The sequence below is a fragment of the Trichechus manatus genome, unplaced genomic scaffold, assembly GCF_000243295.1.
Source record: "Trichechus manatus latirostris isolate Lorelei unplaced genomic scaffold, TriManLat1.0 scaffold00155, whole genome shotgun sequence".
NCBI lineage: Eukaryota > Metazoa > Chordata > Mammalia > Sirenia > Trichechidae > Trichechus > Trichechus manatus.
The window spans coordinates 4228995-4241776 of NW_004444091.1; the positions used below are offsets into that span (position 1 = coordinate 4228995).

At 42.4% G+C, this 12782-nt stretch overlaps 1 pseudogene; it reads right to left on the reverse strand.

Moving 5' to 3' along the window:
- Positions 1–9751: 9751 nt before the first annotated feature.
- Positions 9752–11879, reverse strand: LOC101354613 (ubiquitin-conjugating enzyme E2 N-like; annotated as a pseudogene).
- Between the last annotated feature and the right edge of the window lie 903 nt (positions 11880–12782).

Here is a 12782-nt window from a genome sequence, read left to right on the forward strand (position 1 = left end):
ATCCACATACCTCTTCCCCATAAATCTTTGTCTCCAATTTTTCAGTCATGCTCCTTTCAATTCCCTGACCATCCAGCCAAACCATTGGCCATAGCCCATGAATCAGTATATAATCACACATCTGGCCATTTCTCCTTCCAAGCAAAGTGAACAACCAGGTGCACTGCTCGAAGTTCTGCCCATTGAGAGGATTTCCCTTCACCACTGTCCTTCAGGGATGTCCCAGAAAGGGGCTGTAGTGCTGCCACTGTCCACTTTTGAGTGGTGCCTGCATATTGTGCAGAACCATCTGTAAACTAAGCCTGAATTTTCTTTTTAAGTCAACTGATCATAAGGAACTCCCCATGAGGTCATAGGTGCAGACTGGGAGATGGAAGGTAATGTGACAGGAGAGGAGACCATGGGTATTTGGGCCACTTTCTCATGCAACTTACTTGTGCATTCAGGTCCTGCTTGGGCTCGATCTCGTATATACCACTTCAATTTAAGGATGGAGTGTTGCTGTGCACATCCAACTTTATGACTCTGTGGGTCAGACAATACCCAGCTCATGATGGGCAGCTCAGGTTGCATGGTGACTTGGTGTCCCATGGTTAAGAGTTCAGTCTCTACTAAGGCCCAGTAACAAGCCAAAAGTTGTTTCTCAAAAGGAGAGTAGTTATCTGCAGAGGATGGCAGAGCTTTGCTCCAAAATCCTGAGCATCTGCACTGTGATTCACCAATAGGGGCCTGCCAAAGACTCCAAACAGCGTCTCTACCTGCCACTGACACTTCAAGCACCATTGGATCAGCCGGATCATATGGCCCAAGTGGCAGAGCCAGTTGCACAGCAGCCTGAACCTATTGAAGAGCCTTCTCTTGTTCTAGCCCCACTCAAAAATAGCACTTTCAAGTCAGTTGATAAATAGGACAGAGTAGCACACCTGAATGAGGAATTTGTTGCCTCCGAAATCCAAACAGGCCCACGAGGTGTTGTAACCCCTTTTTTGTGGGAACAGCCAGATGCAATAACTAACCCTTCATTTTAGAAGAAATGTCTCAACATGCTCCACACCCTTGGACCCCTAGAAATTTCACTGAAGTGGAAGGTGCCTGAATTTTTGTGGGATTAATTTCCCACCCTCTAGCACACAAATGTTTTGTCAATAAGTCCAGAGTCATTGAACTTCTTCCTTACTAGGTCCAATAAGCATAATGTCATCAGTGTAATGGACCAGTGGGACGTCTTGTGGAAGAGACAGGAGATCAAGGTCCCTGTGGATTAAATTATGACATAGGGCTGGAGAGTTGACGTAGCCCTGAAGTGGGCAAGTGAAGGTGTATTGTTGGCCTTGCCAGCTGAAGGCAAACTGCTTCTGATGGTCCTTTGAAACAGGTATGGAGAAAAAGGCATTAGCTTGATCAATAGCTGCATACCAGGTACCAGGAGATGTATTAATTTGCTCAAGCAATGAAACTACATCTGGAATAGCAGCTGCAATTGGAGTCACCACATGGTTAAGATTTAGATAATTTACTGTCATTCTCCAAGATCCATCTGTTTTTTGCACAGGCCAAATAGGTGAGTTGAATGGGGATGTGGTGGGAATCACTACCCCTGCATCCTTCGAGTCCTTGATGGTGGCAGTAATTTTTGCAATCAGTCCAGGAATGTGGTACTGCTTTTAGTTTACTATTTTCCCAGATAGGGGCGTTCTAATGGCTTCCACTTGGCTTTTCCTACCATAATAGCCCTTACTCTATTTGTCAGGGATCCAGTGTGGGGGTTCTGCTAGTTGCTGAGTATACCTATTCCAATTATGCCTTCTGGAACTGGGGAAATCACTACAGGATGGGTTCAGGGATTCACTGGACCAACTGTGAGATGGACATGAGCCAAGACACCATTAGTAACCTGACATCCATAAGCCCCCACTCTGACTGGTGGGCCACAGTGACGTTTTGGGCCTCCTGGAATTAGTGTCAGCTCAGAGTCAGTATCCAGTAATCCCCGAAAAGTCTGATTATTTCCTTTTCCCCAATGAACAGTCACTCTCATAAAATGCCATAGATCCCTTTGTGGAAGGCTGGGAAAAAGATTAACAGAAAAATTTTTGGCAGTGTATTGGAGTCCTTCCTCAAGGGGACCCATCCTCCCCTTCATTCAAGGGGTTGTGGGTCTTCAAACTCACTCAAATCTGGGAATTTATTGAGGGATTGTGACTCTCTATTCTGGCAATTCAAGTTAGACCCCTATTCACTTGACCTAGAATCCCTCCATTTGTACAGATCGCATAAATATTTAGTAGAATTCCTATCTATTTCACTCCTAGGGACACCATGGCTAAGTAGCCAATGCCATAAGTCCATATGAGTCAGACTATTCTGATTACTGCTTTGACTCCTCTGTCCATTACTGTAACCACGCCCACCTTGTCTTTGTTGATTGAGGGCAGCCACTTGGCCCCTACTACCATAGGGTCCAATCAGCCCCATTGTAATTAGGTGTCTTAATTCAGTTAGGGCAGTTCCCACTGTGAAATCTGACTTACATAAAATAGCAATCACAGCAGTCTTCAAGGATGCTGGAGCTCCCTTCACAAATTTGTTCCTCACAGTTGTGGTAAAAGGTGTGTCCTCTGGGCACTCCATGTGTTGGTCTGTGGGTCTAACTTGATAAATCCACTCTAGTATGCCAATTTCCCTAAGCCTTTGGATACCTTCTTCTACAGTCTACTAAGGCAGGTCTGGTACTTCAACTTGATTTAGTGTCGGCCACCTCATAATCCATGCTTCAGCAACCCAACCAAATAAACTGTTAGATCCTTTCCTAACTTCTTGAGCTGAAACATTGAATGAACAATCTGTGCTTAGTGAACCCGTATCAATAGACTGATCCGTCTTTATGTTCCTTGCACCATTATCCCACACCCTTAATAGCCATTCCCACACATATTCCCCAGGTTTCTGTTTGTATATATTAGAAAAATTAAGTAGTTTATTTTTGAGTGTAGTGTACCTCCTCCTGGGTCACACTTTGTACTTCACCTTTTGGGGCTCACTGCGACTTAAGTCTAGTTATAGGTCTAGAAGCCAGAATTGTTAGTGTTGAATTGTTTTGAGAACATTCAGCATCGTCTTGTACAGCATCAAGCGATGCCCCAGGCAATGACTCAGGCAGGTGTTCTTTAGAAGCAACTGGGCTAAGGCTAATCTCATTAGATGGAAGTGGAGGGGCAATGATTTTTCTGGGCAGGATGGTTTAGCAGACAAACATGAAGTAATGTCTTAGATGGGAGTGGTTCTGTGGTCAGGAGTGATTCAATGGAATTTAGGGGCTCAGTGTCCCCAGCTTCCTGATTATCTGCCCATACATCCCCATCCTAAGTTTCAGGATCCCATTTCTTCACAATCAACGCCCTTACTTTAACTTCAGACTCCTCTCGAGGTTGGCAATTAAGCTGGCGTTGTAATTTAGCCACACTTACAATAAGACTCTGGGTTTGGTTTTTGGCAATTTCAGTGCTGTTAACCTTATTTGAAAGACATAAGGCTTTCTTTCAAAGCACAAGTGGAAGACTTGAGGTCATTTATGTGACACTTGAACTTTGACTCTGAAGCCCTGAGCACATCTTTCTTTCACTAGTTTGTCTAGAGAAATTAGGACCAACCAATCAGCTACTTTATACTTCTCATTCTGAAAAAACTAGAAAAATATCACACATGTGATCACCCCGGACCTCGCCATTCACCAATACCTGATCTACTAGTGGTGATATTTTGCATATTTGTATTGTCACCTCACGCCATGGACTAGCAGTGCCCTCTTTACTGCTGGAAGCAGAGTCATCAACATCTTTAAGACTAACCAGGCTTGAGAACAAATTTAGAAAACTCATCCTTACAATTTTGTTTCTCTAGAACCACTCTCCTTACCAAATATCTTCGGCTGGGTTCTCTAAAGAAGCAAAACCAGTGAAGCGTATAAATATATATAGAGAAAGAGATTTATATCAAAGAAACAGCTCACACGATTGTAAAGGCTGGAACGTCCCAAGTCCATGGATTAGGATAGAGGCTTCTGCCTACTCACATAGCTGTGGGGCTGGAGAACACAAGATCAGTAGGTCGGAAAGCAGGACTCTGCTCACAGGTTGTAAAGATCGACGAATCCCAGGGTCTGCAGATAATCTGATAGCTTAAGTCCCAAGAACTGGAGGCCAGACAAACAGGAGGTAGCCACAGGATCCAGAGTGAGCAAAAAGCCAGAAAGTCTGCTTTTATTCAGATGCAGGCCACACCAACCAAGGAATCTCTCTTTCAACTGATTGGCTACTGACAGCAGACTCAGTCATGGGAATGATCACATATAAACACTGAGAATCATGGCCCAGCCAAGCTGACACAAAATCTTAACCATCACAAACCATTTTGAATTAGTTTTCGTGTATGGCATAAGGTATGGATCCTGTTTCATTTTTTGCAGGTGGACATCCAGTTTTGCCAGAACCATTTGTTAAAAAGACTGTCTTTTCCCATTTGATGGACTTTGGGCCTTTGTCAAAGATCAGGTAACCATAGGTGGATGGATTTACATCTGGGTTTTCAATTCTGTTCCATTGTCAATATGTCTGTCATTGTACTAGTACCATGCTGTTTTGACTACCGTAGCTGTATAGTATGTTCTGAGGTCAGGTAGTGTGAGTCCTCCTACTTTATTCTTCGTCAATACTGCTTTAATTATCTGGAGCTTCTTCCCTTTCCATATAAAGTTAATGATTACTTTTTCCATGTCTTTAAAGAATGCTGTTTGTATTTGGATCAGGATTGCACTGTATTTGTAGATTGCTTTGGGTACAATTGACATTTTCACAATGTTAAGTCTACCCATCCATGAGCATGATATGGTTTTCCATTTATGTAGATCTCTTTTCTTGCTGTAATGTTTTGTAGTTTTCTTTGTATAGGTGTTTTACATCCCTGGTTAGATTTATTCTTAAGTTTTTTTTTTTTTTTTTTAGTGGGGGGCTATTATAAATGGTATTGTTTTCCTGATTTCCTTTTTGTCATTCTCTGTATTGGTATATAGGAATCCAACTGATTTTTGTATGTGTATCTGGTTTCCTGCTACTCTGCTGAATCTTTCTATTAGTTCCAGTAGTTTTCTCATAGAGTCTTTTGGGTTTTCTATGTACAGTGTCATATCATCTGCAAATAGGGATTACCAGTTTGGATGCCCTTTATTTCTTTTTCTTGCCTTATTGATCTAACTAGGACTTCCAGCACAATGTTAAATAGGCGTGGTGATAAAGGGCATCCTTGTCTTGTTCCTGTTGTCAAGGGGAATGTTTTCAGCCTCTGTGCATTAAGAATGATGTTAGTTGTTGGTTTTGTATATATGCCCTTTATTACGTTGAGGAATTTCCTTTCTATATCTATTTTATTGAGAGTTTTTATCAGGAATGGGTGTTGGACTTTATCAAATGCCTTTTCTGCATCGATTGAGATGATCATGTAATTCTTTCCTTTTATTTATGTGGTGGATTATGTTGATTGATTTTCTAATGCTGAACCATCCTTGCATACCTGGTATGAACCCTACTTGGTAGTGGTGTATTATTTTTTTTGATATGATGCTGAATTCTATTGGCTAGAATTTTGTTGAGAATTTTTGCATCTATATTCATGAGAGATATTGGTCTGTAATTTTCTTTTTTTGTGGTGTCTTTGCCTGGTTTTGGTATCAGGGTTATGCTGGCTTCATAGGATGAATTCAGAAGTATCCCTTCCTTTTCTATGTTCTGAAATAGTTTGTGTAGTACTGGTGTAAGCTCTTTTCTGAACGTTTGGTTGATTCTCCAGTGAAGCCACCTGAAGCTTTGTTTTGTTGGGAGTTTTTCAAAACTACCTTTTCAGTCTCTTCTCTTGTTATGGGTCTGTTCAGGTTTTCAACTTCAGTTTGTGTTACTTTAGGTAGATAAAGTGTTTCTAGGAATTTTTCCGTTTCCTCTAGGTTTTCAAATTTGTTGGAGTACAGTTTTTCATAGTTTCCTCTGTTATGATCCTTTTAATTTCAGTTGGGCTTGTTGTAATGCTCCCCATTTCATTTCTTATTTGGGTTATTTGCATCCTTTCCTGCTTTTCTTTTGTAAATTTGGCCAGTGATTTGTCAATTTTGTTGATCCTTTCAAAGAACCAACTTTTGGTTTTGTTGATACTTTCTATTGTTTTTCTATTCTCTATTTCATTTATTTCTGCTTTGATCTTTATTATTTCCTTTCTTCTGGCGGCTGTGGGCTTCTTTTGCTGTTCCCTTTGTATTTGTTTGAGTTGTAAAGATAAGGTTTGATTTTATTCCTTTCTTCTTTTTTGGTGTGTGCATCTGTGGCTATAAATTGACCTCTGAGCACTGCCTTTGCTGTGTCCCAAAGATTTGGTATGATGTGTTTTCATTCTCATTTGATTCTAGCAATTTTTTGATTCCATCTTTGATTTATTCTATTATCTAGTGGTTTTTAAGCAAGATGTTATTCAGTTTCCATATTTTTTAATTCTTTCTTTGGTCTTCCTGTTATTAATTTCTACTGTTTTGGTATTGTGATCAGAGAAGATGCTTTGTATTAGCTCAGTGTTTTCAATTTTGTTGAGGATTGCTTTGTGGCCTAAGGTGTGGTCTATTCTGGAGATCGTTCCATATGCTTTGGAAGTATGTATACTTCACTGCTATTGGATGGAGTGTTCTATATATGTCTATGTGGTCAAGTTGGTTGATTGTGGCTTTTAAATCTTCTGTATCTTTGTTGAGTTTCTTTCTAGATGTTTTCTCCTTTACTGAGAGTGGTGTGTTGAAGTCTTCTACTATTATTGTGAAACTGGTCAATTTCTCTTTTCAGTGCTGTTAGAGTTTGTTTTATGTATTTTGGAGCCCTGTCATTTGGTGCATAGATATTTATTATGGTTATGTCCTCAAGGTGGATTGTCCCTTTAATCATTATATAATGTCCTTCTTTGTCTTTTATGGTGGATTTTGCCTTAAAGTCTGTTTTATCTGAGATTGGTATTGCCACTCCTGCTCCTTTTTTGTTGCTGTTTGCTTGATATATTTTTTTCCATCCATCATTTGATTTTTAATGTATTTATGTCTTTGTTTCTAAGGTGTGCCTGCTGCAGACAACATATTGATGGGTCCTGTTTTTTTTTTTTTTTTTTTACCCATTCAGTCATTCTGTCTCTTTACAGGTGCAGTCAAACCATTTATGTTCAATGTGATTATCAATAAGTGTGAGTTTATTGCTGTCATTTCGTAGTGTTTTTTTTTTTTTTTGTGGTGCTGAGGTTTTCTTTGTTCCTCTTACTCTTCTGTGCTAAGTTCCTTTTGTTTGTGGATTTTCTTTTGGTTTCTTTCATTTTTATACATTTTTATTTACTGAGACTTTATGTTTTTCTTCTTTGTCTTGATGAGTAGGTTTGTTAACTTTCTTTGTGGTTGCCTTGAAATGCACCCTTATCTTCCTAAGTTTGAACTAGTCTTTTATTACTTGTATCACCTTGACTTCCTCTCCATTTGAAAGTTCTATACCTACACCCTTTATTCCACGTTTTATTGTTCTGATGTTGTTGTCATTTACAGGTTGACATCTCTGGTTCCCTGTTGTAAACTTTTTAGTTTTGTTTTATCCTTTAGAGTTTATTACCTAGGTTGGTATCTGGCTGATGCTGTCCTGTGTCCTAGATTCAGGTTGTTGTCTGATGTTGATTCTTTAACTGGATGACTCCCTTTAATAATTTTTAAAATATGGTTTGGTTTTTACATATTCCCCTAATTTCTGTTTATCTGGAAATGTCCTAATTTTCCCATCATATCTGAGTGAGAGTTTTGCATGATATATTATTCTTGGTTGGAAATTTTTTTCCTATTGGGAGCTTCATGAAGTTGCCTTCCTGTACTCCCTGTCCAGGGTCATTGGTGGCTGTACTCCAAGATGGCAAAGCCAAGCCACATTAGCTGATAAGGTACCTCCACTCCATAGCTCTACATGTTCTGTATAAATTTCTTCTTCCATTTGGTGCTTGATCTAGTTCTTTATCCCTTCATTTGATGTTTAAGGTTCCCAGATTGATGTTTGTATCTGTTTTACTTAGTTTTTTGGATCTTTACTGCAGCAGACGGCATGGTGCTTCTGTCTATAGTGCCATGTTGGCTCTACCTCCCCTCGTGTGGTTCTTAATTGACCCTGTGCAGGTCAATTAGACATCTCTCTCTCTGTTTAACTGTATCTTTTGTTTCTCTAGCCTATAAGCTCTAGCTGCCTTAGTCTCTCCGCTGCATCTTCTCACTCCCCCTCCCTCTGCCACATCTGGAAATTCTCTCAAGGCATTAAGCTGGTGCCATTGTAGGGCTTACCTTATTTTTTTCCCACTCCTTAGGGATCACGGTCCTTCATTGTCTCATGTCTAATATCTTGAAAATTGTTGTTTTATATTTTTTGTCTTTTTTTTCCCCCCAGGCAGGAGCATAAACTTGGTCCCTGTACTCCATTTTAGCCAGAACGGAAGTCCTAGCCTAGTAATATTCCTTCTAAACCTTTATTTTTTATTGTGTCCTCCTTCCTAGGGACTGGCTCCATCATTCATTAGACTCTCCAAGCCAGGACCTGAGAGTCATATATAACTGCTCCCTCTTCCACATTCATTCAGTCTTCAAAGTCTGTCCCGTCCACCATAGATGACCTTGCTGGTATTTGAAATGCTGGTAGCATAGCTTCCAGCATCACAGCAACATGTAAGCCACCATAGTGTGATAAACTGACAGATGGGTGTTCTAACACATACAGTCACTGCTCACCTGGTATTTTATCTCTGTATGTAAACTGAATGCACCTTATGGCAGTGGCTCTGCTGAAGCACTGTTTTCACCCCCAGCACAGGCCCACAGCAGGAGCTAGGTGACAAATTCCTGAAGGAAAGGTGTAGTTTGTTTTCCTACAGCTTGAATGTGCCCCTCCTCACGATCCTGCAGTCCCTGCCTCCCTGTGTGACTGTTCCCTCCTGGAACCCCAGCAGCCTCCACAAAGGATTGGGTGGAGCCATCTGGCCCTGACGTCCTTCTGGTGTCATCATGTCTAGTGTCTTTGCTTAGAGGTGGCAGCTTGTAGGTGCCCCTTGCCCTCCCTCCCAGGAGCTGGCTGTACTGGCTTGTAGTGGCGAGCCACTCCATCTCTGGCCTGAGTCAGTGCCCAGTGAATGTTGAAAAAAGCTAGCTTGTGTGAGTTTGGATCTTTGGAAAATACCATCAGAGCATTGTCCACAAATTTTTTTGTTCATACTTTTTGCTGTTGTGGAGCACTGCTCCTCTGCTTCTGTAGTTAAGTGGTTGTGTGGCCTCCTTGAGACTGAGCCTCTCCTGGCCAGTCCTGTTCTGGGTGGGTGGAGGGTGAGAGTGCTACGGGGTGTATTTGAGTGTGCAGTACTGAGGATGCAGAACCTGCGGCTGTGGATTCAATTCTTTGGGGATATGGGACTGGCTATTGGTGGCGAGTGGTTAAGAGTTCAGCTGCTAACCAAACAAGGTCAGCTGTTCGAATCCACCAGGTGCTCCTTGGAAACCCTATGGGACAGTTTTACTCTGTCCTATAGGGTTGCTATGAGTCAGAGTCCACTCAACAGCAATGGATTTTTTTTTTTTTTTAATTGTCTGAAAGGCATGAAGAGCCCATACGTCCATGATTCATTCATTCATTCATTTATTCATTTAGCAAACATTTTTGTAGGCCTACTGGGCATCAGGCTCTGGGGACGCCAGCAACACAGAGAAATGGGGTTCCCAGTGACTCTGTGTGCAGGCAGGTGGGTCTGCTCAGACAGAGATGGGCCAGCCGGTCAGGGGAGGGGCTTCCAGCCTGCTGTCTCCCAGGGGATTCACTCATGAATTCTTCTCATTACTTTAGTTTTCTGAGCAGAACAGAAGTGGCCCTTGAGGCAATCTTGGTGATATCTGTCCAAATGAAAACAGTCTCTCTTTAAATCTTGCACGTAGACACTCTGTTGCAGTCAATGTGCACCCTTGCCACTGTCCCTGAGGGAGAAGTCACGTCACCAGGCTGTATGGGATAATTCAAGCTCTGAAGGACAATGAGGGACACTGTTAGCGGAGACTTTGGTACAGTTAAAAACGGACCCCAGGCAACAGTAATGCCAGACTAGATAGATCTACATTAGCAGACGGAAGGTGATAATTGGCCAACTTATTCAGATAATGAGAACAAAAACGTAGCCCTGTGATCCGAGTACTTAAACATTTCAGAGGAAATGGGGCTCCTGGGGATGGTAAATGTTGCTGCAAGCTCAGAGGTGGAGAGTCAGGAGAGGATTTAGTTCTGGCTGGACCTTCAGCTAGCTAGTTGGCCCCATAGCACCTCTTCTCGCCCGGGCGCCATGCACGCTGCATAGTGCTCCCAGAAGCCACACAGCAGCTTTGAGTCTAGGCCTGTCTGTCCTGACTTTGTATTGCAAAATGAGGCAGATGATAAGGTTAATGCAAACAGGAACCCTGCCAGTTTCCCATGGTCTGCATAGCCAAATAAATCTGCCATTTGACGGAGTCACTGACCACGACAGAACTTGCCATGAGTGACTCTGCCGGATGCTAACTGGGAACACAGTCTGTGGGTAGAGGTCACCGCTGCTGGAGGCTGAATTCTATGCTGTTAAACCCAGGTTTGGATTTTGAGGGTGAAGAATAGCCCCCCTATACTTTGTTTTTAGAATAACAAAAAATATTTTACTAAAACATAAGATTTACAGAAGTTTCCAAACAAGCCATGCAAAATGGTCACAAGCTTTTTCTTAAAGGGAGGATTCTATACTTGACAGCAAAGTCACAGCGTGATTAGTGAGGGCTGTGATGTTTGTTTAATGTTCCCATTTTGGCTCAAACAATTAAGCTCGTCCATCTACAGAGTCTAAATAAAGTTAGACTTGGCTAGAGGATAGACTATAAAGAACAACTTTTAACAAATGCAATTAGATCACCATAAAAAGGGGGAAAGGAACCCATAAATTTAAAATAAAACTATCTCCTCTCTTCAAAAATAAAATAGAATAAAGGAAAACATCCATACCCCTGCAGCTAACCCAGACAACTACCCTTCCTTCACAGTGCTTTATACTTAAACCATGATGGGGGAGAAATGAATAAAAGCAGAGAGGGGCTGCTGCTTTTAAACATTTCTCAGCAATCCGGATGATACTTCTAGCTTCTGTTCATGCTTTACAACAGTGAATCAGGACAAGACAGATTTGCTAATGTGCATTTAATCACCAAAGGACTGAAGATGTCTGGGCTTTTATTCTGTAATGCTTTTAAGACTGTGTCCATTAAATGCAAACAAAAAAGGAAGAAGTCTTGGCAGAACAAAAGTGATGCACGCTTGATGATCAGATCAGTTTGACTATTATTCATGGCATAGAGCCTAGTCCATGCTCTAGCTGTTTCTATGGCTTGGGCTTCGTTGGTCTTTTACTGCTCCGCTACATTATTTGCTAATGGATCACCTAAATTGGGAGCACTTAACAAAGCCTGGATCAAGACCAGAACTGTGTGGATCTGCAGTGCTGGGGACCACTTATCTTTCAAAATATCTGAACATATTCTTCCCAGCTTGTCTACATTAGGGTAATAAATTTTGGTCATGAAATGTACTTTAGGGGCTGCCATTGGGTATTCTGGAAGGAATAGTTCAAGTTTAAAAGCCCCTCCCTCAAAGGGGAATCCTGGGGGCCAGCAATGACCACATAACAATAATGGGCATTGCTCTCATCTGGTTCTGCTTTAATGTCCGGAACTGGTCTGCCAGTAAACCTTGGGTTTCCTTGATAAACCTGTAGGGCAGTCTGGCCATCCTGTCAGAGTTCGGCCTCTGATCTCGTCTCCCAGCCCACCTATACTTGCTTGCCTCCTCTTCCTTCACCTCCTAACCAACCTCCCCGAAACACACCCCATCATTCATTCAACAGCAAATACTGGCTGCAGGCCCACTTCATGCCAGGTGCCACGAAACACTGACCACGGTGCACTGCACGCTAGGTGCCACAAAACACTGGCTGTAGGCACAATGTGCACCAGGTACTGCAGAGTACTAGATGCAGGCACACTGCGGGCCAGGCACCGTGGAGTGCTGACTGTGCACAATGCATGTAAGGCACCATGGAGTACTGACTGCAGCACACTGTGTGCCACACACCATGAAGCACTGATTGTGGCACACTGCATGGCGGGTACCGTGCAACACTGACCATGACACTCTGCATGTCAGGCACTGTGGAGTACTGGCTGTGGGTTCACTGTGCACCAGGCACAGGCTGACAGTGGGGAGTGGACTGACAGCTGAGACACAGACCCTTTTACTATGGCTCTGCAGAGTGATCAAAAGTCTAGAGGGCAGTCCATGCCCTGCCATCAGGGCCCCAGCCCATCCTTGGCATATGCTCTAGACTTCTTGTTTGCAAGAGGGCTGCTGTGCCTATAAACATCCCAAGAAGGAGGAGAAAGGGAAAACTGTGCACCTGAATCTGTCTGTCTTTCCTAGGAACTCAGCCCAGTAAATTTTGCTTTCATCTCATTGGCCAGAAGCAGGTGACATGGCTGCTCCTAGCTGCCAGGGAATCTGGAAGGTGAACATGGCACTACAAAGTTAAGTTGGAGCACTTTTAACAAAGGGAAAAGGGAAATGTATATTGGGTGAGAACTAGAGGTGTCTGCCCCCAGTTGCAGCAAAGCAGTCCAGTCCTGCCCTCACAGAGTG